The following is a 16,557-nucleotide window of genomic DNA, read 5'->3' on the forward strand; positions in this document are numbered from 1 at the left end:
TTAAAAGACCCCAGCGAGTTCGCCTCTACCACCACTGACGGCAGCCGATTCCACTCACTCACCACCCTCTGAGTGAAAAACTTACCCCTGACATCTCCTCTGTACCTGCTCCCCAACACCTTAAACCTGTGTCCTCTCGTAGCGACCATTTCAGCCCTGGGAAATAGCCTCCGAGAATCCACCCTATCTATTCCTCTCAACGTTTTATAAACCTCTATCAGGTCGCCTCTCAACCTTCGTCTCTCCAGGGAGAAGAGACCGAGCTCCCTCAACCTATCCTCATAAGGCATGCCTCCCAATCCAGGCAACATCCTTGTAAATCTCCTCTGTACCCTCTCAATAGCTTCCACATCCTTCCTGTAGTGAGGCCACCAGAACTGCGCACAGTACTCCAAGTGGGGTCTGACAAGGGTCTTATAAAGTTGCAGCATTACCTCCCGACTCCTAAACTCAATCCCTCGATTAATGAAGGCCAGTACACCATACACCTTCTTGACCACATCCTCCACCTGTGAGGCCGATTTAAGAGTCCTGTGGACCCGGACCCCAAGATCCTTCTGCTCCTCAACACTGCTAAGAGTCCTACCCTTGATATTATACTCCTTCATCCCATTGGACATCTTTGGCACTAAGGGGCAATTTAGCTTGGCCAATCCACCTAACCTGCACATCTTTGGACTGTGCGAAGAAACCGGAGCACTCAGTGGAAACCCATGCAGACATGGGGAGATCGCACAAACTCCACACGGACAGCAACCCAAAGCCGGAATCGAACCTGGGTCCCTGGCACTGTAAGGGTGCAGTGCTAACCACTGTGCCAACCTGCTGCCCTTAATTTGTTTCCAGCAAGCTTGTACAATCAGAAATCTGATAATGACCAGATAATCTAGTTTTTTAAGATTATAATAATTGAGGAATAAATATCAGCCAGGATATCTGAGAATTCCTGCGCAAGATCCTGTCTGCCAGGGAATTATTAAATTTAAGAAATGTATTGAATTTGAGAAACTTTAATTGAGTTTATTGCTCGGTTACTTTGGTCTTTCCAGCTTTATTCTTAGAGAACCCACCTACTTTTCTTCATAGAATCTTTCACATCTGCCTGAGAGGTTAGCCATTGACCATTGCAAATGGAGGTCACAGGTTGAAGGTGAAAGGTCACAACAAAGAACAAAAACAGCCCGGGAAACAGGCCCTTTGGCCCAACGAGCCCACGTCTCCATTTTAACATTACCAGTCCCCCTCTCCACCCATGACCCTTATCTATGCTTATGGCATTCCACATTGAGGGAAAACTAACTTAGGGACAATTTATTACCTCCAATCAGCCTAACAGCACATCTTTGGGGTGTGGGAGGAAACCGGAGCACCCAGAGAAAACCCACGCACGCACGGGGAGAATGTGCAAACTCCCACAGACACCGGCCCAAATCCATGTGTCTGCACAGCAAACAGTGATAGTCACTGAGCTGTCGTGTTGCCCAGCATCTGGTCCAGTTTAAGCGTACACTAACGATGTGAAGTACTAGGCTACTCTCGAAACATCCAAGAGCAGCCCTCGTACGACCCATCGCGTGTCTGCCCCTCGTTGGACAACAAGGCGGACCGACTTAAAACCTGTGAATTAAAAGAGAAAAGCATTAGTATCATTCCACATCCTTATACGTCACCAGGGACGTCCCAAGGCTAATGAACCTTAATTAAAACAATCTCCTATATCCCTCCGTCTTGAAAGTCTCCAGAGCCGGAAAGGATGGGGAGGCGGGACTGGATTAATTATTCTTACATCGAGTTGGTTGTAACGACGCTCGTTCACAGGTTTAGGGAAAACACACCTCGTTTATTTATGGGTTAAAGCTATACAGAAGCTTGGAGCCTCGCGCCTGTAATCAGCTCCCGAGATGACTCAGAGTACGGAAGCCCGCGCTCACCAGGATAACACCCCACCCCAATCCCTGTTGGTTCATGTGACCCTTACTCTGCAGATTGATGCATAAAGGGGCAATCACCATATCTGGATGGACAGTTCTATTTGGTTCCCATTATGAACCTACAGACATCAGACTTTTGAATGGATCTACCTTGCATTAAGTTGATCTTTCTCTACACCCTAGCTATGACTGTAACACTACATTCTGCACTCTCTCCTTTCCTTCTCTATGAACAGTATGTTTTGTCTGTGTAGTGCACAAGAAACAATACTTTTCACTACATGTGACCATAATAAATCAAATCAAAATGATACCATTCTCACAGCAAACTCAACTTTCCTGAAGTTGTGTGGCTTCATATCTTCTTTTGAATGGATCTACCTCACATTAATCTTTCTCTACACCCTAGCTATGATTAGAACGTTATATTTTGCACCTTCGCCTTTCCTTCTCCCCTGTGTGCTCTATGAACAGTATGCTTTGTGTTCAAGAAACAGTACTTTTCACTGTAGGCCAATACATGCGACAATAATAAATCAACTCAAATCATTCAAGTGGAATAGGAGCAGAAGGAGGCCATTAGGGTATAGATAGGCTGGAAAATTGGGTGGAGAAATGACAGATGGAATTTAATCCAGATAAATGCAAAGTGATGCATTTTGGAAGAACTAATGTAGGGAGCAGTTCTACAATAAATGGCAGAACCATCAAGAGTATAGAAACACAGAGGGACCTGGGTGTGCAAGTCCACAAATCCTTGAAGGTGGCAGCGCAGGTGGAGAAGGTGGTGAAGGAGGCATATGGCATGCTTGCCTTTATAGGAAGGGGTATAGAGTATAAAAGCTGGAGTCTGATGTTGCAGCTGTATAGAACATTGGTTAGACCACATTTGGAATACTGCGTCCAGTTCTGGTCACCGCACTACCAGAAGGATGTGGAGTCTTTGGAGAGAGTGCAGAGAAGGTTTACCAGGATGTTGCCTGGTATGGAGGGTCTTAGCTATGAGGAGAGATTGGGTAAACTGGGGTTGTTCTCCCTGGGAAGACGGAGAATGAGGGGAGACCTAATAGAGGTGTATAAAATTATGAAGGGTATGGATAGGGTGAACAGTGGGAAGCTTTTCCCCAGGTCGAAGGTGACGTTCATGAAGGGTCACAGGTTCAAGGTGAGGGGGGGGAGGTTTAACTCAGATATCAGAGGGACGTATTTTATGCAGAGGGTGATGGGGGCCTGGAATGCACTGCCAAGTAGGGTGGTGGAGGGGGACACACTGGGATTGTTTAAGACTTATCTGGATAGTCACATGAGCAGATTGGGAATGAAGGGATACAAACAAATGGTCTAGTTGGACCAATGAGCGGAGCAGGCTTGGAGGGCCGAAGGGCCTGTTTCCTGTGTGCTGTACTGTTCTTTGTTCTTTGTATTAGGCCCCTTCAGCCTGCTCCGCCATTCGATGTGATCATGGCCGACCTGGTTTCCATTTCAGGTTCCACATTCCCATCCACCCCCACCCCCACCCCCCCCCCCCTCCTCACCCCACCCCTACCCCACCCTCACCCACCAATAACCTATGATTTTCTTGCCTGACGAGAATCCATCTCCCTCTGACTTAAAGATATTCAGCGAGTGACCCCGCCTCCACTTCCTTCTGAGGCACAACCCTCAGAGGAAAGAAAATTCTCCTCCAAAAATGGCTTCTATGTCATTGAGGCCTACAGCACCAGGAAAGGCCCTTTGGCCCATCACATCTGCACCCGTCAAAGACTAACCACTCAGTAATTCTAATCCCATTTTATAGATTCCATGATGTAACTACTCTTTAAATACACTTAATTCTGAGGGAAAATTTCTCCAAAAATTTCTTCCTATCCCAAACATGAGGCAGAACTCGCTCATAAACTTACCCATGCATTCTACTTATTTCATACCTCCTACGCATAGTTCTCAATAAAATATATTTGTAGCTTGATTAACTAAGCCAGGTATCCATGTTGTTCGAGGCTACTTCATTTTAAATCTATCATAGAATCCCTACAGTGCAGAAAGAGGCCCTTCGGCCCATCGAGTCTGTACTGACCGCAATCCCACCCAGGCCCTACCCTCATATTCCTACACATTTACCCACTAATCCCTCTAACCTACACATCTCAGGATACTAGAGGGTAATTTTAGCACGGCCAATCAACCTAACCCCCACATCTTTGGGCTGGGGGAAGAAACCGGAGCACCCGGAGGAAACCCACGCAGACACGAGGAGAATGTGCAAACTCCACACAGACAGTGACCCGAGCTGGGAATCGAACCCAGGTCCCCGGAGCTGTGAAGCAGCAGTGCTAACCCACTGTGCTACCATGCCACCCTACACTCGGAAGTCAAGTTATTTATCTTTAGAATCCCCACAGTGCAGAAGGAGGCCATTTGGCCCATCGAGTCTGCAGAAACAACAATCCCACCTAAACCTTATCCTCGTAACCCCACATGTTTACCCTACTAATCCCCCTGACACCAAGAGCCAATCTACTTAACCAGCATTTCTTTGAACTGTGGGAGGAAACCAGAGCACCTGGAGGGAGCCTATGCAGACACGGGGAGAACATGCAAACTCCACACAAACAGTGACCCGAGGCAGGAATTGAACCCGGGTCCCTGGGGCTGTGAGGCAGTAACATTACCTACTGTGCCACCACGATGCCAATATCCACCTCCCTCCCACCCCAACTCTCCACTCTTTTTCCAATGACCTTAGATTGAAGCTCCACTCCCCATTACTGGCACCATGTCGGTGAACACAGTTCCTCCTCATTTACGCAATCAAAACCCTTTTGTTATTTTGCACACTTTTAGTAAATCTCTCCTCTGCTTAAAGGTGAACCATCGCAGCTTCCCCAAGCCTCTCTGCATGACACCAACATTGAAAAACATAGTGAGGATATGCGCATAGACATTTAACAATCTGGAACAAAAGTTACAGTTTAGAAGAATGGAAATATCACAACTTACGGTACAATTAGTTACAAACAGCAGAGCAAACAAACACACAAGCTGCACCCTGTCTGCTGATAGGGTTGCTAAACCCAATGACGTCACTGTATTTGTTGGATAATTGGGTAATAGGAGATGTGGGTATAGCTGAATTTATTGCCCATCCCTAACTGCCCTCCATTTCAGAGGGCATTTAAGAGTCAACCACATTGCTCTGGCTCTGAAGTCACATGTGGGCCAGATGAGACCAGGTAAAGATGGCCATTTTCCTTCCATTAAGGACATTAATCAACCGGATGGGTTTTTACCACAATCGACAGTGGCTTCATGGTCATTCGGAGACTTTTTTAATTCCAGATTTTCCATGGAATTCAAATTCCACCATCTTCCGTGGTGGGATTCGAACCCACGTCCTCAGATCCTGCCCTGGTTCTCAGTGGCAATACCACTGGCCGCTTTAAGAACAAGGAGATAATGTTGGAGTTGTACAGAGTGTTGGTGAGGCCACAGCTGGAATACTGTGTGCAGTCCTGGTCACCTCACTATACATAAGAACATAAGAAATAGGAGCAGGAGTAGGCCATCTAGCCCTTCGAGCCTGCCCCGCCATTCAATAAGATCATGGCTGATCTGTCGTGGCTCAGTTCCACATTCCCGCCCTCTCCCCATAACCCTTAATCCCCTCTCTTATCAAGAACCCATCAACCCGCTTCTTAAAAATATTTAGCGAGGCAGCCTCCACCACTTCAACAGGCAGAGAATTCCAGAGATTCACCACCCTTTGAGTGAAGAAGTTCCTCCTCAACTCCGTTCTAAACCGCCTCCCCTTTATCTTGAGGCTGTGCCCCCTAGTCCTACTGTCTTTTTTGAGCGGGAAGAGTCTCTCCACCTCTATCCTATCCATCCCATTCATCATCTTATATGTCTCAATGAGATCTCCCCTCATTCTTCTAAACTCTAATGAGTACAAGCCTAGTTTATTCAGCCTCTCCTCATAGCTCAACCCCCTCAACTCCGGTATCAGCCTAGTAAACCTCCTCTGCACTCCCTCCAAGGCCAAAATATCCTTGCGCAGGTGCGGCGCCCAAAACTGCACACAGTACTCCAGCTGCGGCCTCACCAATGCCCTATACAGCTGCAGCAAGACCTCCCTACTTTTATATTCAATCCCCCTCGCTATGAAGGCCAGCATCCCATTCGCCTTCCTGACCACCTGCTGCACCTGCAAGCTGGGTTTTTGCGACTCATGCACAAGGACCCCGAGGTCCCTCTGCATCGTTGCCTGCTGCAGTTTTTCGCCACGTAAGTAATAGTCCTTCCTACCATTCTTCCTACCAAAGTGGACCACCTCACACTTGCCAACATTAAATTCCATTTGCCATTTCCTGGCCCATTCGCCCAGCCTATCTAGATCCTTCTGCAGACTCTCCACACCCTCCGCACAATTTGCCTTTCCCCCAATCTTGGTGTCATCAGCAAATTTCGACACCCTACACTCGGTTCCCTCCTCCAGATCATCTATATAAATGGTAAATAGCTGAGGCCCCAGCACCGACCCCTGGGGCACCCCACTAGTCACCAACCGCCAATCCGAATAGCACCCATTGACCCCCACTCTCTGTCTCCTATTTGACAACCAATCCTTTATCCACGCTAACACCCCACCCCCAACTCCATGTCCCCTGACCTTCTGCAATAACTTCTTGTGAGGTACCTTGTCAAACGCCTTCTGAAAATCCAGAAAGACCACATCCACCGGCTCTCCTCTATCCACTGCCCTAGACACATCCTCATAGAACTCCAGTAAATTTGTCAGGCACGACTTCCCTTTAATGAAACCGTGTTGCGTCTGCTCTATCAAGCAATTCCCTTCAAGATGCCTCGCAATTTCCTCCTTAATGACGGATTCTAACATTTTACCTACCACAGACGTTAAACTAACCGGCCTATAATTCCCCGCCTTTTGCCTGGCACCCTTCTTAAACAACGGCGTAACATTAGCCGTTTTCCAATCTTCCGGCACTTCCCCGGAATCCAGCGACGTCTGGAAAATAACCACCAAGGCATCCACTATAACCTCCGCCATTTCTTTCAGAACCCTCGGATGCATTCCATCCGGTCCTGGAGACTTGTCCACAATCAGCCCCTCCAGTCTGTCGAGCACCACCTCTCTAGTAACAGTAATGTCATTAAGACCCTCCAGTCCTACCACCTTTCCATCGCTAACACCCAGCAAATTATTCACGTCCTCCTCCGTGAAGACAGAAACAAAAAAGTTATTCAAGACCTTAGCCATATCCCCATCCCCTACCACTAGGTCCCCTTTCTCATCCTCTAAAGGACCAACGTTCACCCTAGCCAGCCTCTTCCTTTTTATATATTTATAAAAACTCTTGCTATCATTTTTTATATTAAGCGCTAGCCCAGCTTCATAGCTTCTCCTACCCTCCTTTATCAACTTCTTTGTCAATCTTTGTTGACATTTAAACCTTTCCCAATCCTCTTCTCGCCCACTGCTCTTAGCTACTCTAAATTCCTCCGCTTTTAATTTAACACTTTCCTTCACCTCCTTCGTTATCCACGGCTTATTACCTCTCCTCCTACGGTCCTTTTTGACCATCGGAATAAATTTCTGCTGAGCACCAAGAAAGATCTCCTTAAAGATCCTCCACTGCTCCTCAGCAGACCCTCCCTCCAACGCGCTCCCCCAGTCCACATTCGCCAATTCTTCTCTCATCCTACCATACTCCCCTCTAGGAAGGATGTGATAGCTCTCGAGGGGATACAGAGGAGATTCGCCAGTACGTTGCCTGGGACAGAGCATTTGAGCTTTAAGGAGAGACTGGATAAGCTTGGGTTGTTTTCCCCAGAGCAGAGATGGCTGAGGGGGGACATGATTGAGGAGTGTAAGATTCTGAGGGGTGTAGACAGGGTGAGTAAGGAGCAGTGTTCCCCTTGGACAATCACAAGGGGGCATAGATGTAGGGTAAGGAGGCAGAAGATTCAGAGGGGATGTGGGAATCTGGAATGCACAACCTGGGAAGGTAGCGGAGGCCGGAGATCTTACAAACCTTACAGCACAGCGGTTAGCACTGCTGCCTCACAGCGCCGGGGACCACTTCCCAGCTTGGGTCACTGCCTGTGCGGAGTCTGCACATTCTCCCCGTGTCTGCGTGGTTTTCTCCCAGTTTCCACGTGCCGGCTCGGGCGCACTGACCCAAACAGGCGCTGGAGTGCGGCGTCTCGGGGGATTTGGCAGTAACTTCATTGCGGTGTTAATGTAAGCCTGACCCGTGACTAACAAGTAAACCTTTAAACTTGGAAAGGTATTGGGACGAGCATTGAAACGGCACAACATTCAAGGGTATGGGACGAGCGCAGGGAAGTGGGATTATTGCGACTTTGGCGGTGGTTATTGTGGTTATTAATAACTCTACGATCGTTCCTCCAAATAAATTGCTCTGATCTGCTTCCTCATGCGTTAGAAAAACAGGCGCCCATGTCTCTGTTTTAATCTTTCCTATAATGTAAACAAACTCACCTCTCTTTGTATCTCAAGGCCTCTTGGGATCCATATAAATCAGTAAAGAGATCTGTCTGGGGTGATTTTTGTTTTTTTCTTCCGAGGTAAATTGAGAGCAAAATGGATCAGAAGTGTGCCTATCCAAACTTTTACCAAGACAGCTATACTTACGGTGTCCCATTTATCCTGCCCCCCTGACACTTTAACTGCTGAGGGAGACTCACACCACCCACCCCACCCCCCCCACTTCTCGCACATAAACACTTCTTCTTCCTCAGCACGTCACCCGAGATGGAAAATGTTTGCTGTGCACAGAGAGACGTCTCCATCATCGGTGCCGAGCTGCTGGCTCTAAGCTGCAGCAGCAACTGGGTCACCGCAAGTCACCTCACCAACCCTGGGGCTACCGAGCAAAAGCATCAGACAGGGTTTCCTCTCCCTCACCGTCGCTCGCTGACTCCTGCTGCCAGCCTGCTTGTCAGATGAGGTTCGTGCATGAAGAATGGCCACTCGCACACTCTACCTGAGGGCTGGTGACTGTCCGAGAACCCTCCCTTAGCTGGTGCCCTTAACAGAGGGGAGAAAAAAAATGCAGAGGAGAAAAGTGAGAAATGAAAGCGAAAAAACGCAGTTTATTTTGATGGAAATTTTCCGCCCTGGTTCCCCATAAATTTCCCATTCTTTGAGATGAAATTTATAGAATCCCGATAGTGTAGATCGAGGCCATTCAGCCCATCAAGTCCGCACCGACAACAATCCCATCTCGGTCCTATTCCCATAACCTCATGGTGACACAGTGGGTTAGCACTGCTGCCTCACAGCACCAGGGACCCGGGTTCGATTCCCCAGCAGCACGGTGACACAGTGGGTTAGCGCTGCTGTCTCACAGCGCCAGGGACCCGGGTTCGATTCCCAGCAGCACGGTGACACAGTGGGTTAGCACTGCTGCCTCAAAGCGCCAGGGACCCGGGTTCGATTCCCAGCAGCACGGTGACACAGTGGGTTAGCACTGTTGTCTCACAGCACCAGGGACCCGGGTTCGATTCCCGGCAGCACGGTGACACAGTGGGTTAGCGCTGTTGTCTCACAGCGCCAGGGACCCGGGTTCGATTCCCAGCAGCACGGTGACACAGTGGGTTAGCACTGCTGTCTCACAGCGCCAGGGACCCGGGTTCGATTCCCCAGCAGCACAGTGACACAGTGGGTTAGCACTGCTGTCTCACAGCGCCAGGGACCCAGGTTCAATTCCCAGCAGCACGGTGACACAGTGGGTTAGCACTGCTGTCTCACAGCGCCAGGGACCCGGGTTCGATTCCCCAGTAGCATGATGGCACAGTGGGTTAGCACTGCTGCCTCACAGCACCAGGGACTTGGATTCGATTCCCAGCTTGGGTCACTGTCTGTGCAGAGTCTGCACATTCTCCCTGTGTCTGTGTGGGTTTCCTCCAAGTGCTCTGGTTTCCTCGCACAGTTCAAAAGACAAGTGGGTTAGGTGCATTAGCCGTGCTAAATTCTCCCTCGGTGTACCCGAAAAGGTGCCAGAGAGTGGTGATTTTCACAGTAACTTCATTGCAGTGTTAATGTGAGCCTGCTTGTGACTAATAAGTAAAATTTTCACGTATTTACCCCCTGACACTGAAGGACAGTTTAGCGTGGCCAATCACCCTAACCCACATGTCTTTGGAGTGTGAGAGGAAACCCACGCAGACATGGGGAGAATGTGCAGACTCCACACAGACAGTGACCCAAGACGGGAATCGAACCCAGGTCCCGGGCACTGTGAGGCAGCAGTACTAACCACTGTGCCACCCTTTGAGACACAGTTTTACAAGATTCAGCTCGCAGCTTTGCACGTGTGTGAGATAGTCCGACAAGACGGTGGATCTACGCTCCCAGGTCAGCAAGGTCCTGCAGGAACCCACCTCCTTAGCACAACACAAACAGAACACTCAAAGGAATTGTGAAGATGGTCTCCCTTACCTCACTGTCTCCATCTGCATCTGAGAAGCTTTATCTGTTATTTATTTTCCCTTCTGAGGAGCGCAGGAGGGTGGGGACGTGAGGAGGGGGTTGGTGGGAGAGGGGGTCACTCAAGAAGTGGCCTGCATTTAATTTAGCGAAATCGATAGCTGGCCCCACGTGAAGGGAATAACGATCGGACGAGGTGTCCCTTCAGGAAGATTATCCCAAAAAGTAAACACGGGTGTCACCTTGTGATTTAAGAGACATCCTTTGGAGAAAGGCCGATGTTTGAAAAGCCAGCCTCTCACTGTCTTATGCAGAAAGCTAGAAGTAAAGTTTATTTATTCGTCACGAGTAAGGCTTACATTAACACTGCAACCCCCACATCCTTCCTGTTCTCCTCACTTTGTGACGTCCTTAGTTTACGTGACTCTGAGGTGCTTCTACTGAGACAGATCTACAGTGATTTTCAGAGTGGGTGGCACTCGAAACCCCCTCTCTTCTGTGGAAATTTCCCTAGTCGCCACACTCCAGCACCCGCTGGGGTCAATACACCTAACCCGTACATCTTTCGGACGAAGAGAGGAAACTGGAGCGCAAAGAACAAAGAACAACACAGCACAGGAAACAGGCCCTTCGGCCCTACAAGCCCACGCCGTCCATTTTAACCCTCAGTGAGTGCCTCACTCCAATCCTTCTTCTACCTATGACTTTTGTCTACGCCTCAGGAACTCCACAATAAATGGGTGCAAATTTAGAGAATTATATGCACCCCAGATTAAGGGAGGTCTAATTTAGGGACAAATTGTTAACACCAATCAGGCTAAAAGCACGTTTTTGGGGTGTGGGAGGAAACCGGAGCACCCGGAGAAAACCCACGCAGGCACGGGGAGAATGTGCAAACTCCCACAGTCACCGACCCAAGTCGGAGATCCGACCCAGGTCCCTGTAACCGCACAGCAAATAGTCACTGAGCTGCCGTGTTGCCCGTCAACTGGTCCAGTTTAAGCATACACTAACGACGTGAAGCACTAGGCAACTCTCGAAACAACATCCAAGAGCAGCCCTCGCACGACCCACCGCGTGTATGCCCCTCGTTGGACAACAAGGCGGACCGAATCGCCTGTGGATGTAAAAAAAGAGACATCAATAAACATACACAGCTTATACAGGCATTCACGGAAGATCCCCAGTAGCTCCAACGTAAGAGACAGCTGAGCCATAAAATTTGCTGGACGGCCCATAGGAATCTATATAGGCACCCGGCGGAAACCCACACAGACATGGGGAGAATGTGCAAACTCCACACAGGCAACCGGGAACTGAACCGGTGTCCCTGGCACTGCAAAGCAGCAGTGTTAACCACTGTGCTGCCCCATCGCTTAATTCATGAAGATCAAATATCTATTGAATACGGGGGGGGAAGGGAAACAATGATCAATGGGATAAACTAATTGAGTTCTCTTGCCATGCTTTGACTATAGCAGCACGGTAGCACAGTGGTTAGCACTGCTGCTTCACAGCGCCAGGGTCCTGGGTTCGATTCCCGGCTTGGGTCACTGTCTGTGTGGAGTTTGCACATTCTCCTCATGTCTGCATGGGTTTCTTCCCACAGTCCAAAGATGCGCGGGTTAGGGTGATTGGCCATGCTAGGAAATTGCCCCTTAGTATCCAGGGATGCGTAGGTTAGAGGGATTAGTGGGTGGGATATGAGGGGAGGGCCTGGGTGGGGTTGTGTTTGGTGCAGACTCAATGGGCCGAAGGGCCTCTTTCTGCACTGTAGGGTTCTATGTATCCTGTGTTAATTGCCCCTTTTCCTAACTGCTTGCTTTGAATACAGAACGCTGTTCAGACCATACTTGCTCACAGCTAAAGAGAAACAGCAGTTTCTCCTGAGCTGGAGAAAATAAACTGCCAATTACAGAGCGACAAGAATGTGGAAGCAGAGTCTATCCCAGAGAATCACCTTTAGCCATCCCTCTGGAAGGAAAACCAGCGCTGCCGCTAATTTGTCCGTTACAAAACGAAATTCTGAACCAAATCCTCTTGGTGGATCTGCCGTTAATCCCCAGTAATTCTAAATTGAAATAAGCCTTGCAGGTGCTACAGAAGAGACGAGGTTTCGGGTACAGCCCACTCTGAAAATCACTGTAGGTCTGTCTCAGTAGATGCAAGATTTTGTCACCCTCCAGAGTACATGAACGAAGGAAGTGGCAAAGTGAGGAGAATGGGAAGGATGTGGAAATTCCAATATCGGGGGGGGTGGGATTTTCCAGACGCATTCGCCCCAAAACTGGAAAATCCCACCCAAGGTCAACAGACTTTTCCTTGATCCATCCCTTCATGGCAGCTGGAAGAGAAAATTTGTGCCCTGGCATTAAAAAAAAGGTGGCACAGTGGGTTAGCACTGCTATCTCACAGCGCCAGGGACCTGGGTTCGATTCCCAGCTCGGGTCACTGTCTGTGTGGAGTTTGCACATTCTCCCCATGTCTGTGTGGGTTTCCTCCGGTTTTCTCCCACAGTCCGCAAGCACATCCCCACTTTCCTGTTGATGCAGCACCTTGCTCTCATGCCCACGTGTCCATAAGAACATAAGAAATAGGAGCAGGAGTAGGCCATCTAGCCCTTCGAGCCTGCCCCGCCATTCAATAAGATCATGGCTGATCTGAAGTGGATCAGTTCCACTTTCCCGCTTTCTCCCCATAACCCTTAATTCCCCTGTCTATCAGAAACCTATCTACCCGTGTCTTAAATATATTCAGCGAGGTAGCCTCCACCACTTCAACGGGCAGAGAATTCCAGAGATTCACCACCCTTTGAGTGAAGAAGTTCCTCCTCAACTCCGATCTAAACTAGCCCCCCCTTATTTTGAGCCTGTGCCCTTGGCCTGCGCAACGCTCCATTGGAGCGCAACGCAAACTGGGAAAAGCAACATCTCGTCTCCCGATCGGGAATGTTACAGCCCTCAGGATTCAACACTGAGTCCAGCAACTTTAGACCTTTCCCTTCCATCTTGATGCTTTTCTAAAATATCCCGCACACGTTTACGTTAATTTATTAGTATCACAAGTAGGCTGACATTAACACTGCAATGAAGTTACTGTGTGAAAATCCCCCTAGTCGCCACACTCCGGCGCCTGTTCGGGTTACACTGAGGCAGAATGTGGCATACCCCAATGCACCCTAACCAGCACGCCTTTCAGACTGTGGGGGGTAACCAGAAACCCACGTAGACACATGAAGAATGTGCAAACTCCACACAGTAAGAAGTCTCACAACACCAGGTTAAAGTCCAACAGGTTTATTTGGTAACAAACACCACTAGCTTTCGGAACTCTGCTCCTTCATCATGTCAGTGAGGAGTTCTGATCATAAACAGGGTATATAAAGGCACACACTCAGTTTACAGAATACAGAATGTGAATCTTTACAGCTAATCAAGTCTTAAAGGTGCAGACAGTGTGAGTGGAGATAGTATTAGCATAGGGTAAAGAGATGTATATTGTCTCCAGACAGGACGGTTAGTGAGATTTTGCAAGCCCAGGCAAGTCACGGGGGTTACAGATAGTGTGACATGAATCCAAGATCCATGTTGAGACCGTCCTCATGTGTGCGGAACTTGGCTATCAGTCTCTGCTCAGCGACTCTGCGCTGTCGTGTGTCGTGAAGGCTGCCTTAGAAAGAAATAGAAACCCTACAGTGTAGAAACAGGCCCTTCGGCCCATCAAGTCTGCACTGACTACAGTCCCACCCAAGCCCTACCCCCATATCTTTACACATTTATCCCCTAATCCCTCTAACTTACACATCCCAGGACACCAAGGGGCAATTTTAGCATGGCCAATCAACCTAACCCGCACATCTTTGGACGGTGGGAGGAAACCGGAGCACCCGGAGGAAACCCACGCAGACACGAGGAGAATGTGCAAACTCCACACAGACAGCGATCCAAGCCTTGGAGAACGTTTACCCGAAGATCAGAGGCTGAATGCCCATGACGGCTGAAGTGTTCGCCAACAGGAAGAGAACAGTCTTGCCTGGTGATTGTCGAGCGGAGTTCATTCATCCGTTGTCGTAGTGTCTACATGGTCTCCCCAATGTATTATTCCTCGGGACATCCTTTCCTGCAGCGTATCAGGTAGACAATGCTGGCCGAGTTGCAAGAGTATATACACACACAGTGACCCACTGGAATCGAACCCAGATCCCTGGAGCTGTGAGATAACCACTGTGGCACCGTGCTGCCCACAAGGGTCACTGCTGGTAAGATCTCATAGATGGGCATTCTGATGGCCTGCGTGATGGCTGGAAATGGACAAGGCCTCAACTAACGGGCCTTCTGCGCTCTTAATCATTCTTTCAAAGGATGTTAAATGAGGCAGCGTAAATGTCCATTGCCGAAGACTGAGCATCACATCACAGACATGTTGAAGTTTGCTCCTCTATATGCTAATCTTTATTATTAAGATAATGAACAAACTGCAGGATCCCACACCAATGAACGGCACTGAGCTTCGTTTCTTTCTCTTAATAATATCGGATTTTGTTGACTGTCCAGCTGTGCTTGTTTCTTTTAAACAAACCCAATGGTCCAACTTCTGAATTTCCAAAGAGCGATTGAGCCTATAAAAACTCAAGAGTTGCAGCTGGAAGTTGGGAGCTATCTGCAAGGTCAAGTCTCTAGCCAGTGTGTGTTTGCACAGAACTGGAGTGAGCGTAAAATATTCACTGTATTGATATTTCACCCAGTGTTATTCACCATACTGCGGATGTGTGTTACAATAGAGAAGGTGTATAGGACGTTAACCTTTAAATAGGAAATCTGTAAAACCACGGAGCCCTTACAGTGCAGAAGAAAGCCATTCGGGTCTGCACCAACTCTCTGAAAGAGTATCCCATCCAGGCCCACCTCCCCACCCTAACCCCATAACGCCGCACATTTACCATGGTCAATCAACCTAACTTGCATATATTTGGTCTCTAAGGAGCAATTTAGCATGGCCAATCCACCTAACCTGCACATCTTTGGGCACTAAGGGGCAATTTAGCATGGCCAATCCACCTAACCTGTACATCGTTGGACACTAAGGGGCAATTTAGCATGGCCAATCCACCTAACCTGCACATCTTTGGACACTAAGGGGCAATTTGGCATAGCCAATCCACTTAACCTGTACATCTTTGGACACTAAGGGGCAATTTAGCATGGCCAGTCCACCTAACCTGCACATCTTTGGACACTAAGGGGCAATTTAGCATGGCCAATCCACCAAACCTGCACACCTTTGGACACTAAGGGGCAATTTAGCATGGCCAATCCACCTAACCTACACATCTTTGGACACTAAGGGGCAATTTGGCATGGCCAATCCACTTAACCTGTACATCTTTGGACACTAAGGGGCAATTTAGCATGGCCAATCCACCTAACCTGCACATCTTTGGACACTAAGGGGCAATTTAGCATGGCCAATCCACCAAACCTGCACACCTTTGGACACTAAGGGGCAATTTAGCATGGCCAATCCACCTAACCTGCACATCTTTGGACACTAAGGGGCAATTTAGCATGGCCAATCCACCTAACCGGCACATCTTTGGACACTAAGGGGCAATTTAGCATGGCCAATCCACCTAACCTGCACATCTTTGGACACTAAGAGGCAATTTAGCATGGCCAATCCACCTAACCTGCACATCTCTGGGCTGCGGGAGGAAACCGGAGCACCCGGAGGAAACCCACACGCAGGAAGAACATACAAACTCCACACAGACAGTGACCCGAGGCCGGAATCGAACCTGGGTTCCTGGTGCTGTCAGGCGGTAATGCTAAACACTGTGCCACCTTTTGGCAACACGGGGACATTCCAAAGTGTTTTGCAGGCAATCAGGGACTGCTGAAGTGTAGTCAGTGCTGTAATGTTGGAAACGCAGCAGGCAAACTGTGCAGAGCAAGACCCCACAAGGAGCAATGGGAAAATGACCAGATCACCAGGCCCTGTGTTGACTGAGGGATAAATAGTGGGGCCAGCAAATTAAGGGGAACTGGGCTTGATGGGCTGAATGGCCTCATTCCGCACGCAGTGGATTCTATGATTTTATTAATTCTTTTCTCAAAATAACGCCCGGGGATTTTTGTTGCATATGCCAGAGAGGTC

The sequence above is a fragment of the Carcharhinus amblyrhynchos genome, chromosome 31, assembly GCF_965287045.1.
Source record: "Carcharhinus amblyrhynchos chromosome 31, sCarAmb.v2.hapA, whole genome shotgun sequence".
Classification (NCBI taxonomy): Eukaryota; Metazoa; Chordata; class Chondrichthyes; order Carcharhiniformes; family Carcharhinidae; genus Carcharhinus; species Carcharhinus amblyrhynchos.